This window comes from Mobula birostris, chromosome 4 (assembly GCF_030028105.1).
Source record: "Mobula birostris isolate sMobBir1 chromosome 4, sMobBir1.hap1, whole genome shotgun sequence".
NCBI classification, from domain to species: domain Eukaryota; kingdom Metazoa; phylum Chordata; class Chondrichthyes; order Myliobatiformes; family Myliobatidae; genus Mobula; species Mobula birostris.
Genome location: NC_092373.1, coordinates 137324769 through 137338523, shown reverse-complemented (window position 1 = coordinate 137338523; position 13755 = coordinate 137324769). Strand labels below are relative to the sequence as shown.

At 40.9% G+C, this 13755-nt stretch overlaps 1 protein-coding gene across 5 annotated transcripts in view; it reads right to left on the bottom strand.

The window, feature by feature from the left end:
* fgf2 (fibroblast growth factor 2) overlaps window positions 1-13755 on the bottom strand; it is a 178228-nt gene that overhangs the window by 130026 nt on the left and 34447 nt on the right. The window lies entirely within an intron of this gene.

Here is a 13755-nt window from a genome sequence, read left to right as displayed (position 1 = left end):
CACCTGCTGAATGAAGGCTGGAATAGAAGGAGAGGACCAGGAAATCTGTCCTTTCTGTGCTCAGGAAGAGGGGGCATAAGTAGAGTTGCAGGGATATGGGTGAGACGTGGAGAAGGGAAAGTCCTGATTCAGGAAGGAAGAAGATATCTTACAGAAACCTCTGGGTGACCTCACCAGACCAAATAAAGCAGAGAGAGAAAATGGGAGAATGAAATGGAGTCTGTTATAGGAGGCAGAGGGGGAGATAGGTATGGGACTTTTATCAACTTGTTAAATGGTCCCTTTAATTGAATAAGTAAACTGAGATTCACTGAAAACTACCAAGGCAAAATGTCTCAAACTGAATTTTGAACAATGACAACTAGTGATACAATCTCTTTATGTATCTAATGTTCTAAGTTATTTCAAATTGCTGCCCATTGGATAGGCTGAAACCAAGGCTAAGTATAACTGGTAATAATCACCACTACAACAATTCAATTGCAGTGGATTCTGGTTATTTGGGCTATTGGTTAATGGAACAGCTTAAAGAACAAAATCTAATTGAAAAAATTGCCAGAATTCCCTTTGTTTAATTGGGACACAATGCCACTTAACTGGGGCAGGAACATATAGGGGCAGACAAACAGGTTTAATTAGCATCAGTTATCTGCACTTATGTGGCTATTAAGAGACTACATGTGCTTACATCAAACAGCTTTAGTAGTTGCTAGTAGCAAACCATTGTGCATGTTTATGTTCAAAAAGCAGTGATTTTTGTCACTGATAGTCGCTGAGAAATTAGCATTAAGACAATTCAGAACAGTTTTGCTTACTGCGGTTTCAAGCATTCAGGCTTGCAGATGCCAGAAATGGCCGGAGTGAAAATGAAATGATTTCACTACTTCAAGTTAGGAATGAATAATTGAGGTATCAACAATCATCTTGAATGTTACAATGGCAGTGAAGGTCTGAAGGAGGCAATCATCGAAAGCATTATATGAAGGCAGTCCATTATCTGCACGGCATGTCTGCAATAATTTTTTTTACGAAAGAACATGGTGTACACTGGATGAATTCCTCTGTCGGTAAATATTAGGAACTAATAGTTATATAGTACTGTAGTAGTATTGGTAGCATTCTAATTTGTTTTGCATTTCAATCAAATACATTATTTGTTATTCAGTTTGTCTTTTTTTAATATCTTCTATCTTCAGCTAATTGAGGCAGCTGCTTAATTGGGCCAAAATGGTCCCAATGTGTCCCAATTAACTGGAATTACATTTTTGCAATACCAATGTTGTCACAATTTTAATCTGCAAACATGAGACATTAGTTAAATGGCTTTCTCCAGTTGAAAATTGTTATTGATAGCGATAAAATTACAGAAAACAATGATTTGAAAGATTGAATATGAGCTCTAACAGGAACTACACTGATGGACACTGATAATGTATCAGTTCCTATATTTGTTAAGGAAATTGGAAAGATCTGCCCACCCCAAGTTTAAATTTAATTTCTATTGCTATTTTGACAAGACAATACTTTACAAAACATTCTGGACATCTAACATGAACAAATAGTGAAATTTAAAATTTTTTGCCTCCATTATATACTCAAAACTTTAGCTAACTACAGGCATGAAAATTAACATCAATTTTCTTAGATGTTCTCCTTCCCATTAACAGACAGAAAAGAGTGAAGCTCTAATAATAAACATTGAGGCATGGAATGATATACTATTCTTATTACAGGAATGTACATTCTGCCACCTCTAGCCAGTCCAACAGAAAATTAAAATCTTTAACACCAGTGACTTGCAACACTGGGATCTTAAATCCTGCATGTTCAAAACATTTGCAAGAAATATTAAGCAAAGAATTCAGTTGAGAACCATTACCTTCAGCCCAGTCAAAAGCAATCTTCATTTTGTGCCAATAATACAAAATAGAAGTTTGACTTCAGCAGGTCTTAATATCAACATAAAAGGCCAAAGTAGTTACTGAATATAACAATTTTGGGAATCTATCAATGGATTTGTCTAATTTCTTATCCCATTTCTCTTCCAAGTAATATCTGTATTATCTGTAAACACACTATGTAATGGATAGCCCAGTTCTTTGCATCTTTTAAAGTTGAAAATATTCACTTGGAGGAGAATTAGTAATATACATTTAAATTCACCTGGTTAGTACTTAAAAGATTTCTTTTTTTATTACCTATGAAGATCCAAGGAAAATAATTTGAATAACTCAGTTAATAATGGACATTAAAACAAACAAGATTACAATTACAAGGTAACACTAAATAACTAAGACATCACAATATTGAACTGCCCAGGTACTTGCAGTGGAGGCGCTATGGTATCAACTGCACTTGAGTGGAAATATTTCATTCTGGGAATGTATTAGCATTGAAGTCACTTAGCTTCAATACAAAGATGGATTGCCAAAAATTGCTTTATCTTATATTGACATCACTTTTGCATTTGAATTCATATTACTATACTATCTAAATGTAATACAGCAGAAATGTATAGTAATTAAATATTTTTACTAATGCCTTTAAAATGTGTAATTACACAACATACTGAACTTCACTAAAGTGTACATAGAAGTGATTAAACCCAATGACTAATCTCTCCCAGATAGCTTTTGCTTGAATGAAACTAATGATTTAGTGATTGTGAAATGCACAAAGTGACTAAACATGAAACTGAATAACACAGAGTGTGACAAACGTGAGATGTCAAAGCCTAGAATTGCATAAAGTTACTGACGCAGATCACAAAATCACATGCACCACAACAGATGTGCCTGGTGTAAAACACAAAGCTAACCCTGGATACTGGGTTAGCTTTGTCTGTAATTTCCAAGGCTGACTACAACAGTTTAAGATTCCATTAGAAAAAGACCTCAGTATGCTAACGACCTACACAGGTGAAAACGCATCTCCCAAAGGCAAAGTTAAAGTAAAGGTGATGTATGGCAGTCAAATGCAGCAGTTAGAGCTTTACGTGTTGAGAAGTGGAGGGCCAGCACCTTTGGACATGAATGATTGAGAAAAATCCAACTAGACTGGCACGGAATCAAAGCTCTCAATGTGTCATCAACAGACAACTGCAGCCAAACAACAGCACTAGCCAGAGACTGGCACAGCTGCTTAATGCTAATAAGAATGCGTTTGAGAAGGGAATTGGTAAACTCAAAGGCATGAATGCCAGAATTGAACTGAATGAAACAGCAACACCACAATTCTGTAAAAGGCAACCAGTGCCTTACACACTACGTCCTAAAGTGAATGCTGAACTGCAGAACTTGGAGATGTCTGGAATTCTCTCCAAGGTTGAGTGAATGAGCCATGCCGATTGTCCTGGTGATCAAGAAACGGAAGCCCGGTGCTGTTTGCATATGTGGGTACTTCAAAGTGAGCATCAATCCTGTGCTGCATACTGTGCAGTATCCACTGTCATGAATAGAAGACACGTTTGCATCTTTGGCAGGCAGGGAGAGGTTTTCAAAGACTGACTTGTCACAAGCCTATCTGCAAATGGAGATTGAGTCGTCAAACAATAAGTTCCTCACAATCACAAGAGACTGTCCTCGCTTAATCATCTCGTCTTTGGCATTGTATCAGCTCCAGCAATTTGGCAAAGAGCAATGGACCAAGTGCTCCAAGATAACCCAGGAACACAATGTTACCTTGATGACATCATTGTGCCTGGCAAGAATGATGAAGAGGACCTGCAGAACTTCACTGAGTGAGTATGGTCTGCGTGCAAAGAGAGAGAAATGTAAGTTTTTCCAAGAATGAAATCTCATTATGGATATCTCATTGCCAAGCAGGGCTTACATTTGTCACAAGAGAAGACTGAAGTAGTGCTACAAGCACCCAGAATGGAAAATGTATCACAATTCAGATCATACTTGGGCCTTGTAAGCTACTACCACCAGTTTCTCCCAAACATTGCTACAGTACTGCATCCATTGAATGCACAGTTACAGACGGGAGCAAGGTGGGAATGGTCAGAAATATGTGAAAGGGCATTCAAATAAACACACTAATAGCATCAGATGAACTGCTCACTCAATATAACACATCTCTGCTCATCAGACTGGCATTCAATCCGTCTCCTTATAGCATTGGTGCTGTTTTGTCACACACATGAAAGGTGGATCTGAACATCCGATTGCATTTGCATCAAGGTCACTGTTGAGCGCAGAACACAACTACGCACAGATTGACCGAGAGGTCCTTAGTCCAGTGTGGGGGAAAATAAAGCTCTACCGCTACCTCTACGGACAAAAATTTACTCTGGTGACAGACCACCAGCCCCTTGTGTCCATTTTCAATCTCAGGAAGGGAATCCCAGTGATGGCCGTAACCCAGTTGCAATGTTGGGGTCTGTTCCTAGGAGCCCACACTTATGACAGAGCTCAAGGGTACTAAACAACATAGCAACACTGATGGCTTGTCACGTCTTCCACTGTTGGCAACTGAAGAAAAGTCTTCATCCTGTGACCCAGCACAGGTGTTCCTCACAGCACTGGTGGGCTAGTTGCTGGTAACAAACTCTGAAATACAAAGAAAAACAAAGAATGACCCAACATTGACAAAAGTCTATGACATCACCATGCAAGGATGGCCAGCTCAGGGTAATCCCGTTATAGTGTTCTCAGTGAGACGAGACTTACTGTCGGTATGTCAAAGAACCCTGATGTCTGGATCTCATGCTGTGGTTCCCTCGAAACTGCACATCAGAGCGTTAGAGAATCTGCATGAAGGTCACCTGAGTACCATCAAGATGAAGACTCTCACCCAGAGCTACGTGTGGTAGCCAGGAATGGATAGACAGATTGAAGACTTGACCAAAAGCTGTTTGGAATGCCAAACAGTTCAAAATGCACCCCCACAGGCACCTTTACATCCATGGCAGTGGCCGTTGTCACCATGGCAAAGAGTGCATATTGATTCTGCTGGGCCATTCATGGACTCCATGTTTCTGATTGCTCATTCAAAGTGGCCAGAGGTCATACCAATGAAGTCAACCAGATCAAAAACAACTGTTTCCGCCCTGAGGATCACCTTCACCAGAAGTGGCTTACCTGAACAAATTGTGAGTGACAACAGACCACAATACACAGAGAAGTTTAAACTATTCATGAAGAAAAATGGCATCAAACACTTCAGTCAGCTCTTCACCACCCAGCAATGAATGGGTTAGCTGAAAGGCTTGTCCAAACCTTCAAGTCCATTAAAGCTATGGACAAGGAGGCATCTCTACAGCACAAAGTGGACAATTTCCTTTTTGTGTACGGTGACAAATCAAACACCTGCAATGCTGTTTATCAGCAGGAATTTGAGAGCTTGCACAGACCTCCTGAAACCAGACCTATAGAAGGAAGTGCCGAATAAACAGTTCAGCCATTTGCCAGGTGAATCAACAAGGAGCCTCACGGTTGGACAGGAAGTCCTAGCACATAATCATCAGGAAAACAAGTGGGCACCCAGTAGGATAGCTACAAGAACTGGACACTGATGTACACAGTGGATGTTGGAGATCAGACATAGAGATGTCATGTGGACCAGATACCGGATGCTCAGTAGAAGAACACGCCCGAGTTGACTGCATCCAACAAGGTGGACACATTATAGCCAGTGGACTTGCCTCTCAGTGATGATCAGGTCACTAACAGAAAAGTGACACCTGCAACAGAGAAAGTTGTCTTTGACAACACACCAGCCGAACCGGATACCACTCCACAGGTCCAGAGGCACTATCCTGAAAGAAATAGAGCCCCACCCAAAAGACAATCTTCAGAATAGCAAAGTTAGTTATGGGAAAATTTGTTAAGGGGAAATTGAATGTTTGTACATATATAGTTTTATATTACTTTAATCTAAAAAGGGAGAAAGGGTAATGTATAGATCCATTTCTTTTAGCACAATGACTCCCCTCAGCATTACTTTTAGACTGAGAACTTATTCATGTGCGTTGATCTGTGGTTCTCCCTCTCTCTGCAAAGTGAATACACAAGTTAACCTCTCCTGCACGTAACGTGCTTTATTTAATTGATATGTAGCTGTTGGGACATAAGAGTGTCAGCTGTTAAAACTGGGGATAGAAGCATAGCTGGTCACACATTCGAGTACAGGACTTTAGCCACATTTATAATCCAACTGTACAGTTAACTGACTAAATCACAAGCACACACCCATTTGCAGTATAAAAGGTCAAATTTAATGCAGGCAAGTTAGATTGGAATCGCTTTCACATATTGGGCCCTTGCATGCAAAAGAAAACCTCTCAATTTCACAATCAAAACAGATACAGAACATAAAACAGTACAGCACAGTAGACCCTTTGGCCAGCATCATTGTGCTGACTCTGACCTACTCTAAGATCAACCTAACCCTTCCCTCCCACATAGCCCTCCATTTTTCTTTCATCCCTGTGCTTATCTGAGAGTACTTTAAATGTTCCTGATACATCTGCCTCTTCTACACCCCTGGCAGAGCATCCCACACACCAATCACTGCCTTAAAAAAATACCTCTGACCTCTCCCCTATTCTTTTCTCTAAATACCTTAAAAGTTATGGCTCCTTGTACTAGCCGTTTCCACTCTGGAAAGAAGTTTCAGGCTGTGCACACTACTAATGCCTCTGACCATCTTGTACACTTCTATTAAGTCACCTCACACCCTATCCTCATAAAACATGCTCTCTGAAACAGGCAATATTCTGATAAATCTCCATTGCACCCTCTAAAGCCTCCACATTCTTTCTATGAGGAAACAAGAACTGAACAGAAAACAATTACAAGATGATAAAAATAATGCAAATTCATTTATAATGACTTTTCTATCAGCAGCATCGAATAGGAACAATGTTGGTACTGTGTAATGAAAATATGCATTTGCCACTCTTCAACACAATGGAAAAAATGAGGATAATGGATGCAATATTTTGAAGCATTTTCCTCCATGCAGCCCCATTTCAAGGCAGGATGTGAAATGTGTTGCTCTGCTGCAGCGGTGCTAAGCCATATGGCTTCATTATAGCAACAAACAAAAAATGCTGGAGGAACCTAGCAGGCCAGGTAGCATCTATGGCAAAGGGTAAACAGTCAATATTTCAGGTTGAGATGCTTCATCAGGACTGGAATTGCAACTTATCTTTCTTTCCCCCCACCCCACCCCCTCAGTCCTACCCACCCTATAACATCCAGTATTTTGCTATTAAACCTAATGCATTAGGCAGGTAATTCTGGTGTTTACAGAGGCCTACAGATCCACTGAAATAATCACCAATCTCAATTGTGGGAGGGCAAAATTAGCATTCCCAGCCCAATTTTTTTTTTTATTAACAATCCCTTAATGAGCACTGTTTGCAGAAGCCCTAAAAGATTATTAAAATTTCTTGCTAGTCTGCTGCCATCTTGTGAAGACACTACTGGATTGGCTCAACGAGGGCACCCAGCTAGCTACTACTGCTAAGATTATCAAACCTCAAGAGGGAACAAAGTGCAGGGACTTAGGAAGAGAGAGACTGGGCAATTAGTGGTACTATCAATGTTTTCAGAACATTTTAATGAATTAACTAAAGCTGCAGAGACGAGTATATTTTACATTTATCAAGTACCTCTTCTAAATTTGTTATTGTGGATTACTTAGTTTCCAGCTTTAGGAACACTTGGAATATTAGAGAAAATGGTAATTATATCCATCTCAGTACCAGCTCAAAGCTGGCCAGACGATAAAAATCATACAATCCAGCTTCACAAATCATGAAACATGGAGGAACAGAGAGGAGAGGTTAAAAAGGTGGCAGGTGGGGAAAAAAAAACAAAAAACTGGGAACTTCTCCTTACAGAACAGGAACCAGAAGTACAGTAAACAGGAGAGAAGCCAGAAAGAGAAAATTAAAAATAGTAAGGTTATGTAAGTAGGATGAAACAGAATGGTTTCAAAAATAGTGGTCTTGGAATTCCTCACATGGCTGTTCAGATGGAGACAAAAATCAATGTGGAAAGGGGATAAGTTTTTGATTGAAAAACAGAAAAAACATGGAGGGGGGGAATGGGGGAAAGAGGAAAAAGAAAATAATTAAAGCATTTGAGATTTAAGAGTCAACTTGGCAGCCAGGGCTCAATGGTGGAAGGATGTTAGCATCCTTATACAAATTTGTGAAAGAGAGATTCAGAAATGAAGAGGTAAATGATTCTTAGTACAGTATTTCTGATCCAAACTCATAGGGAGTATTAAAGAAAGGGGGAAAATATCAGTATCTTCCTTTGCAAATCATCCAATTTCTCCTCAGTGTTGAGGCTAGGCAAATGCAAACAATCTTCATGCCCTTTAAATTCCCGTTCGGATCAGAATTGATATTTTCAGCAATTTCAGAATGTCAATTGGGTCTTCACAACTGAAAGATTATAGCCCAAATTCTGAGCTTTTGGCAGTGGATTGCTTTATCCTAAATTCTTGTCCATTTTCAGTTGAATGTTAAATTTCTTTACTGCAAGCTACCAAAACTTTTACAAAGAAATTAACTTCATTTTCTGAATCCATACTTCATTTATTTCAGGAAGTAAAAAAAATGCTGTACCTAGATTAATTAATATTGTTTTGTGGATTTTTTAATACTGAAGCTTGCAATAGCATTTTAGAAAAAGTTTGGCCCAATTCTTACTTACAACCCCCTTTATACATCTACAAAGTGTTGTTTGGAATCATTCCATGAATTTAAAAAAACATCTTCCACAGAAAACCACTGCAGGATTTATTTTTAAATGTTGTGAAAGGCAGAGAGATCTCTCTCCAATTTTTTTTCATATTTAGACATAAAAATGCCCAATGCTTCTGAAATATTTATGCAAGACCTAAACCACGACTTCTAAGTACATGAGATTTGACCTAAACTCTTACAATGCAGTCAACAGGAATTCTGCAGATGCTGGAAATTCAAGCAAACCACATCAAAGTTGCTGGTGAATGCAGCAGGCCAAGCAGCATCTGCAGAAAGAGGCGCAGTCGACGTTTCAGGCCAAGGCCCTTCATCAGGACTAACTGAAGGAAGACTGAGTAAGGGATTTGAAAGTTGGAGGGGGAGGGGGAGATCCAAAGTGATAGGAGAAGACAGGAGGGGGAGGGATAGAACCAACAGCTGGACAGGTGATAGGCAAAAAGGGATACGAGAGGATCATGGGACAGGAGGTCCGGGAAGAAAGACGGGGCGGGGGGGGGGGACCCAGAGGATGGGCAAGAGGTATATTCAGAGGGACAGAGGGAGAAAAAGGAGAGTGAGAGAAAGAATGTGTGCATAAAAATAAGTAACAGATGGTGTACGAGGGGGAAGTGGGGCCTTAGCGGAAGTTAGAGAAGTCGATGTTCATGCCATCAGGTTGAAGGCTACCCAGACGGAATATAAGGTGTTGTTCCTCCAGCCTGAGTGTGGCTTCATCCTTACAGTAGAGGAGGCTGTGGATAGACATGTCAGAATGGGAATGGGATGTGGAATTAAAATGTGTGGCCACTGGGAGATCCTGCTTTCTCTGGCAGACAGAGCGTAGATGTTCAGCAAAGCGGTCTCCCAGTCTGCGTCGGGTCTCGCCAATATATAAAAGGCCACATCGGGAGCACCGGACGCAGTATATCACCCCAGTCGACTCACAGGTGAAGTGTTGCCTCACCTGGAAGGACTGTTTGGGGCCCTGAATGATGGTAAGGGAGGAAGTGTAAGGGCATGTGTAGCAGTTGTTCCGCTTACACGGATAAGTGCCAGGAGGGAGATCAGTGGGGAGGGATGGGGGGGATGAATGGACAAGGGAGTTGTGTAGGGAGCGATCCCTGCGGAATGCGGGGGGGGGGGGAGGGAAAGATGTACTTAGTGGTGGGATCCCGTTGGAGGTGGCGGAAATTACGGAGAATAATATGTTGGACCCGGAGGCTGGTGGGGTGGTAGGTGAGGACCAGGGGAACCCTATTCCTAGTGGGGTGGCAGGAGGATGGAGTGAGAACAGATGTACGTGAAATGGGGGAGATGCGTTTAAGAGCAGAGTTGATAGTGGAGGAAGGGAAGCCCCTTTCTTTAAAAAAGGAAGACATCTCCCTCGTCCTAGAATGAAAAGCCTCATCCTGAGAGCAGATGCGGCGGAGACGGAGTAATTGCGAGAACGGGATGCAATGCAGTACTGTCTTGCACCTAGTTTTTTGGACAGACATTCAGAGCTTCAGCACTCAAAGGCTGCATCACCTACTGAGCTGATCACCAGTCCTAGAGCACCTGCACTCTGCTCTTGGATTCTTAATGGAGTAAAGCAGCAAAACACAAAATTCTGCTGAGTTGCCCATATTTTGGTGATCAGAAGTAGAGAGGGTCAATATCTTTAAATTCCTTGGTGTTATCATATCAAAGCAGCAGTCCCCAACCACCGGGCTGCAGACCGGTACCGGGCCACAGAGCATGTGCTACTGGGCCGTGAGGAAACGATATAAGTCAGCTGCACCTTTTCCTCATTCCCTGTTACGTACTGTTGAACTTGAGCATAGGGTTGCCATCTGTCCTGTATTAGCCAGAACATCCCGTATATTGGGCTAAATTGGTTTGTCCCATACGAGACCACCCTTGTCCCGTATTTTCCCCACTAAGGTAGAGCGTTCCTATGAAACCTTTTGTGCCAAAATGGCGTAAAGCAAAGCAATTACCATTAATTTATATGGGAAAAACTTTTGAGCGTTCCCAGACCCAAAAAATAGCCTACCAAATCATACCAAATAACACACAAAACCTAAAATTAACATATAGTAAAAGCAGGAATGTTATAAATACACAGCCTATACAAAGTAGAAATAATGTATATACAGTATAGTCAGGAAGATTAAGCCAAAGCCGATTTGTAGGGAAAAAAATTGGCACGTACGCACACGCGCAAGGCTTCATGGTCATGGGAGTCATTCTGGGGTAAACACAAGTGTTCCGAGATTTGACTGCTACTTTTGTCCCTCATCTGGGAGTGAGAAAGTTGGCAACCCTAACTGTAAAAGACATGTTGAGGTGAGTTTAACCCTACTTGAACACCACCCCCTCCCCCACTCCAGTCGGCCGGTCCATAAGAATATTGTCAATATTAAACCAGTCCGTGGTGCTAAAAAGGTTGGGGACCCCTGTATCAAAGGATCTGTCCTGGGATCAGAATGCAGGTGCCATTATAAAGACAGCATGGCAGTGCCTCTACTTTCTTAGAAGTTTGTGTAGATACAGCGTGTCATCTAAAACTTTAACAAACTTCTATAGATGCACAGTGGAGAGTATCTTGACTGGTTGATCACAGCCTGGAATGGAAACACCAATACTTAGGAACAGAAAAGTCAACAGAAGGTGGTGGTTACAAGCCAGGCCATAACATGCAAAGCTCTCCCCACCATGGAGCACATTTACATGGAGCTCAGCTACAAGAAAGCAACAACCATCATCAAGAGCCCCCACCATTCAGGCCCTGCTCTCATCTCACTACCACCATCTGGCAGAAGGTACAGGAGCTTAGGTCACCAGATCATACATCATTTCAAATGGTATCGGGTTCAGGAACAGTTATAATCCTTCAACCATCAGGCTCCTGAACCAGTGTGCATAACGTCACTCACCTCAACTCTGAACTGATTCTACAACCTGCAGGTTCACTTTCAAGGACTCCAACTCATGTTCTCAATACATTTTTAGTTGCATAATTTGTCTTCATTTCCTTATTGGTTGTTTGTCAAGACTATGTGTAGTTTTCTGCATAAATTTTATTGTATTTATTTATCGGTAATGCCTGCAAGTGAATCTCAAGAAATATGTTAACAAACACTTCTGACATGCGCATACGTAGTTTGACAAATTCTAATTTGACTAATTTCCTTAAGTCAACTGAGTGTATTTAACTCATTTTTAAAAATGTAAAATGCTAAAATAATCTCAATGTTCGTAATGCTAAAATAATCTCAATGTACAGTGGTGCTTGGAAGTTTGTGAACTGTGTAGCATTTTCTCTATTTCTGCATAAATATGACCCAAAATCTGATTAGATCTTCACACAAGTCCTAAAACAAGATAAAGATAACCCAATCAAATAAATAACAAACAAAAATTATCCTTGATCATTTATCTGTTGAGAAAAATGATCCAATATTACATGTATTTGTTGGAAAAAGTATGTAAACCTTTACTTTCAGTAACTGGTGTTATCCCTTGTACAGCAATAACTTCAACCAAACATTTCTGGTAACTGTTGATCAGTCCTGCACATCTGCTTGGAGGAATTTTAGGCCATTCCTCCTTACAAAACTGCTTCAACTCCGAGATGCTGGTGGGCTTCCTTGCATGAGTTGCTTGCTTCAGGTCCTTCCACAACATTTTTTATAGGTTTAAGGTCAGGACTTTGACTCCACCATTCCAAAACATGAAATTTTCTCCTTTTGAAACCATTCTGTTGTTGATTTACTCTTGTCTCTCGATCTTAATGCATTATCCAACTTCTGTTAAGCTTCAGGTGATGGATGACTATCCTGACATTTTCCTGTAAAATGTCTTGATACAAGTTTTAATTCATTTTTCCCTCAACAATTGTAATCTGCCCTCTCACCAGATCTCTTGATGCCTTCTCACCATATCCCTTGATGCCCCGACCAATCAGGAATCTATCAACTTCCACTTTGAATATACCCATAGACTTGGCCTCCACTGCAGTCTGTGGCACAGATTTCCACAGATTCACCACTCTTTGGCAAAAATAATTCGCCCTGAATTCTGTTCTAAAAGGTTGCCCGAGTTTTGAGGCTGCACCCCCTACTTCTGGATACTCCCACCATAGGAAACGTCCACCCTATCTCGTCCTTTCAACATTGGGTAGGTTTCAATGAGATCCCCATGCATCTCAAAGCTGCCAAACTCTCACTGATTAAACCCTTCATTCCTGGAATCATCCTAAAGGACCTCTTGTGGATTATCTGCAACGACAATACACCCTTTCTGAGGTAAGGAGCCCAAAACTGTTGACAATACTCCCAAGTGCAGCCTGACTAGTATTTTATAAAGCATCAGCAATACCACCTTGTTTTTATGTTCTATTCCCCTTGAAATAAATGCCAACATTGCATTTGCCTTCTTTACCACAGACTCAACCAGTAAGCTAACTTTCTGGAAGTCTTGCATGAGGACTCCCAAGTCCTTTGCACCTCTGATATTTGAAATTTCTCCCCATTTAGATAATAGTCTGCATTATTGTTCCTTTTACCAAAATGCATCATACATTTCCCAACACTGTATACCTTCTGCCACTTTCTGTCCATTCTTCCAATCTGTCTAAGTCCTGCTGTAATCACATTGTTTCCTCAGCACTACCTACCCCTCCACCTATCTTCGTATCATCTGCAAACTTTGCCACAAAGCCACAATTCCACTATCCAAATCATTGACAAACAATGTGAAAAGTAGCAGTCCTAATACTGACTCCTGAAGAACACCACTAGTCACTGGCAGCCAACCAGAAAAAGCCCCCTTTATTCTGCCTCCTGCCTATCCAGCCATTCCTTTATCCATGCCAGTATCTTTCCTGTTTAACTTGCTGAACAGCTTCATGTGTGGTATCTTATCAAATGCCCTCTGAAAATCTAAATGAATGACATCCACTGCCTCTCCTTCATCTACCCTGCTTGTTATTTCCTTGAAGAACTCTTAACAGATTTTTCAGGCAAGATTTCCCTTTACAGAAACCATGCTTATTTTATCATTAA